Here is a 5578-nt window from a genome sequence, read left to right on the forward strand (position 1 = left end):
GGTAGTGCTACGACAATGGTGACTGGTCTTCTTGCTGCGAGCCTCAGCCTACACCAAAAAAGGGCGCAGAACACTGGAAGGGGCAGCATCCATGGCACGTTGGTAGGAATCCCAATTTGTCGGTCACCGACGTGACGTCAAGAGTGACCGACTGAAAGAGTGAACGTCTGCTGTACCATCGCTGAGCGGCCGGGTCACCGGCACGGCTCCTCAGTGAAAACCTGGTATGCGTTGCATTGGCTGCCTTTTTATGCTCACACTGTGATCAGCGGCAGCTGGATGCAATTATCATGCCAATGACCATTGGCTTGGTTAGTTTACACTCGAAGTAGATAGGTCTCTCGAAGCGAGATCCCAATTCGTCAGTCACCGAAGTGACGTCTCCGTTCCCTCCTTCAGGGAACGAGGGTTACATGCGTAACCGAGACGTTCCATAATGTAGGCCTAAACAAAAATAATAAGAATATTTATTTATTTATCTATTTTTGTATTTTTGTATTTTTTTTTATTTAGCATTACAGTGATGATCATTTGGGATATGTTTAATTGTTATGAAAATGCCTTAATGCAAAAATCTGACTTTTTCTAAAAATGTACTTTAGTCTCTTTCATTTTTTCCATGTGATTTTGCAGCAAAACATGATTCAGACATTTCCAGACAGATTTTGTGAGATTCACCTTGTGTGACACAAGAAATATCTCTATATTTGTGTGTGTGTGTGTGTGTGTGTATTTACAACTGTACAAATGTCATCAATACAAGCGTAAGCACCCGTATCTATTATGACAGCCAGTGGAGGGGTTTTGGGATGCTGGTGATAATTTTAGATTCCTCAGAAAAGCTCTGAGCTGTCCTGAGACAGAGTCAAACAGACAGGCATGAATGGAAGAGGAATATGCTAAAGCTAATGACCTAACGTCTCAGCATCATGACCACACAGACCAAATACAGCATCCCATACTCCAGCGCAAATGCTCACATTCTCCCAGCAGAAGACCACGAAACAGTCATGCATGTTTCCTCTGTTGGCTCTGAGCGCATCAAGCGTGCTGTAGAGGTTGGTTGAAATTCATGTCGAAAAATCTTTGCTCGTTAAAATTCATAATGACAGCTCCATATTGCTCTTAAATCTGCCTTACAGTTATTGAATTGTAATTTCTGAACATTGCACAGACATGGAAAATGAAGTGAAATCACAAAAACTGCAGATCATTTTAAATAGCACATGGCATGGAGATTCTTACTGAAGATTGTGTGAGAATCTATGTCCATTATGTTTTATAGAATTTAACATACAAAATACATTAATTAATTAATTTAGATAGATAGATATTTAATATGTAAAACTTAAAATGTTGCTACTGTATTTTTATGGTAAAGTTCTGGCAACCACAGCTGCTTGATTTTTTTGCTTTTTGTTTTTTCTACTATAAATTTCACAAATGTCTTTTTTTTTTGCAGTGTAGCAAGCATCACTATAATTGTTCCCACAGGACTGTGCTAAAGGTATGGTTCCTCAAATCATGTGTGTGTTGACGAGAGATGTGCTTTTACTTTACTAAGTGATCACATGCACCATTTTCACTTTGTTTTCACAAGGCGAGAAAATCCCACAGATGCACATCGATGGAAGGACTCGAGTCATAGAGAGCAGCATATAAGAGAGATTTGGGGGTGAAAAAACACCCAGAAAACACAGTAACCACCCAGCAACTTCCATAAAACTATGCCCTAAACCCCACTGAACACCTCCAGAGCCCCGTATGCTGAAGATGAAGGTCATGTAATCGTACTCAACCCTCCACATTCCCTGCTTACATTTGGAAGATTGATTGATTCTGAGAGGAACATCAAATCAACAATTAAATCTGATTTCACTCTCAGCATAATGCATTAAATATAATCTATTAAAGGTCAATAATGCTGAAATATGAGTGTGTTGGTTCTCTGCTTTGACACTGACTTCTCAACATGGCAGAATATAATTACAGTGGAGGGAAAGCAATCACACATTCTGGAGGGGATTGACTATTAATTTTTCAAAACTCATTTTCTCATGTGTCTGAATGACTTTGGGAATACATTTTCTCCCTCAGCCAACAAAAATAGATTGTCAGGCCTATTTTCATCAGAGGCGAAGAAAAGGTTTTTGGCAAGGTGTACTTTCCAGATGATTTTTCACATTCATATCATCAGGCTCTCAAATCTATTTCTTCATTTGCGCTGCGTCCCTGGGTGAATGTGTCACGCTGTTCATTACATGTAAATAGATTTCTACAGAGGAATCAATACTGGCCTGATGAAGCAGCCCTCGTTCCTTCTCTCTCTCTCTTTCTCACACACAGAGAGAATTATTTTGATTATACATGGATGTGTGTGTGTGTGTGTGTGCTGCATTTACAAATTATATACAGCAGAACAGAAAGCAGTACTACAGTAAAAATGAATGGATTATACGCTATTATTACTTATAACACCTGACAGCTTTAAATGATCTGTATTATATTATTCTTTATATTAGTTCATTATTATAATGTAATATTACATTACTACATTTTAACATAATGCATTAGTTTGTCATGTTCACTAACTTTTTGTGATGCTACAAGCATTCGGAATATGAACATATTGTAACAATATTTAAAAATTCTATCACTGCAAAAAAATATTTTTTTTTAATCATTTTTAACTGTTACAGGATAAAATGCTACAGTTAAAACCTGTTAAGTTGCTTTACCATATAAAGTGATGGTTTAAAATCACAATATATAATTTATTTATTCTATATAGAATTTTTCTGTAAAATAATTTTTAAAAACCCTTGAGGGTTAAATATAGACTACCAGTCAAACGTTTTTGAAAAGCAAGATTTTTATGATTTTCAAAGAATTCTCTTCTGCTCACCAAGTCTGCATTTATTTGATCCAAAATTTAAAAATACAATTTTGAAATATTGTGAAATTGTTTTACTATTTAAAATAACTGTTTTCTGTTTGAATATATTTCAAAATATAATTTATTCCTGTGATGCGCAGCTGTATTTCCAGCATCATTCCTCCAGTCTTCAGTGTCACATGATCTTCAGAAATCAGTATAATATGCTGATCTGCTGCTCGAGAAACATTCCTGATTATTATCAATGTTGAACACAGCTAAGCAGATTTTTTTCAGGTTTCTTTGATGAATAGAAAGTTCAGAAGAACAGCACTTATCTGAAATATAAATCTTTTGCAACATTATAAATGCCTTTATCATCACTTTTGATCAATTAACAACATCCTTGCTAAATAAAAGCACTAATTTCTATAATTTCTTTCCCAAAGAAAAACTAAATTATACTGACTCCAAGCTTTTGAATGGTATAGTGTATAATGTTACAAAAGCTTTTTTTTTTTTTTAGATAAATGCTGATCTTTGGATCTTATCAAAGAATCCTGAAAAAAATTTACTCAACTGTTTTAAATATTGATAATAATAATAATCATAATTATAATCATAAATGTTTCTAGAGCAGCAAATCAGTGTCACTGTGGCATTGCTTCAGATGTTCAGAAGCTGCTTCGGATAAAAGTGTCTGTTAAATGACTAAATGTACATCTGAGAGCCTTTCATTAGTGTGTGGAGATCAGCGTGATGGTGATGGTGAAGCTTGATGATGGCAGGCTTGATGAATCAGACGTCCTGATATTTCAAGGGCAATCAGTCGCAAATCTCATTTGTCCCACTTTACTGGATACCCCACACTTGCTGAACACAATATACCAAACACGTACATATATACCTTTTAACCTTTGCATAAAATAATTTGATTTATTTCTACATATTCACACCTGTAGTACTTGGTTTCAGAAATGCACACATCATTTTACTTGCAAAATATCTTCTTATTTCTATGAATAACTTTTGTTATCACATGCTGGAGCCTCAGTCTCTAGGAGGGCTTGTGAAGAGGGTCTGATAGTAGCATGTGAGTAAGAGAGAGAGAGAGGGAGGGTAAGACAGGAGGACATTGTGTGGAGCCTGTGGGGATGAGACGCATTATGTAACCTCAGCTTCTGCTCACATGCCAGCCAATGTGACTCCCAAATATCTGCAGAAAACAGCGAGGAGAAAAGTGGGACGGAGGTGAAGTGAGGGAGGAGCCGAGCATGCGATGCTGCAGGGACAAACACAGACACACGTCGCACTTTAGCTGTACTGATGTGGTCATGGCCAGAGTTATGATGTCCCCACGAAGCCCCAACATCCTCTGCTTGTTGATTTTGCAGTGTGTGCTCTTTCACATGAGGTGAACTGGGAATGTGACGCTGTTGAGCTACAAAAAGGACAAAAGGCACCATTCATGAATAACCCAAAGTGACAGCACACCTAAATAAAGACATTAATTATAGACCTCTGTTGTTTTTATAAGCAGCTAGTTATAAATACGATAATAGGCTAATTAACCTGGCATTTTCTGCATTTTACAACACACACACACACACAAATCCTAGGTGTTTCACCCATATTTTGAATTACAAATTGTCTTGTGTTTTGGTAAACGTAATGGTGATTTTCTGCCATTTTTCTTCTGATTTGTTATTTATTTTTTCTTACGGTTTACTATCCTATTTTTCTACCATTTCTGCAAATGAGGATGTCCCCAAAGGGAGGTTTTGTCATATTTAGATCACTCTTTGCATACAATGTTGTCCCCAGAATATGGTAAGAGTACACATATACACACATACACATTTACATGTGTCCATGCTGTACTCTCCACAGGCGTAATGGTTTTTCTACTGTACAAACTGTATTTTTATCCCCTACCCCTACATTTTAGATATTGACATCTTTGTGGGGACATTTTGTCACCATAACATAGGGAATACACACATACACACGTTTATGTATTTCTTCTAGATTTATTTTACCAATTTGTTTTGAAAGGATGTTTCCTATATGTTTGCCATTTTTGCCTTATTTATTAATAATAATAATAATGAAAGACTGATTTACATAGTTTAGGGATAAGATTAGATATCTACATTAATTTGTTCCAGAAGAGTAGGCTCTCAGGAGAATTCCCCCGCTCTCCCAGAGGAACACATTTCATTTGTCATCAGATTCATTTTAAACTAGAATAATTCTAATAATATACATTTCTCAAACATGTATTTTGCATCACCTGTTTAAAAAAAATTTAAACACTCATAGCATTTTGTGTAACTCAAAGAAAGTAAATAAAGTGACAACAAATGTATTATAATATATTGCATTATATTATTGTATATGTATTAACATTATAAATGTATTATATATATATTATATATATATTATAATTATTTTTTTATACTTTAAGGTAGTGTATATTACAGTAAATTAATTGCAAGAGTTGTTTTTACAATTAGTAATATTTTGCCTGGTAAGGCAGAGACACAATGTACCCAGCAGGTGTCACCATTGCCTGTGTTATTTAGAGAGAGACTGAGCGAGAAGCACAGGTTGGAAAGAAGGTCTAAAGCAAGGAATAGTTTATGCAAACGTGACAATTATTTCATGTGATTTTCTTCCTTGGAGTAACACAACACATGTTTT

The 5578-nt window shown here is 35.7% G+C and overlaps 1 long non-coding RNA gene across 1 annotated transcript in view; it reads left to right on the forward strand.

The window, feature by feature from the left end:
* The window catches only part of LOC107570333 (uncharacterized), an 18482-nt gene extending 16725 nt beyond the window's left edge, over positions 1-1757 (forward strand). Inside the window, exons 2-3 of the long non-coding RNA XR_001607023.1 lie at positions 1463-1507; positions 1601-1757. This is a non-coding gene — a long non-coding RNA (uncharacterized lncRNA). The remainder of the gene's footprint in view (positions 1-1462; positions 1508-1600) is intronic.
* Positions 1758-5578: the final 3821 nt, after the last annotated feature.

This window comes from Sinocyclocheilus grahami, unplaced genomic scaffold, assembly GCF_001515645.1.
Source record: "Sinocyclocheilus grahami isolate Dianchi unplaced genomic scaffold, SAMN03320097.WGS_v1.1 scaffold1442.1, whole genome shotgun sequence".
Lineage (NCBI taxonomy): Eukaryota > Metazoa > Chordata > Actinopteri > Cypriniformes > Cyprinidae > Sinocyclocheilus > Sinocyclocheilus grahami.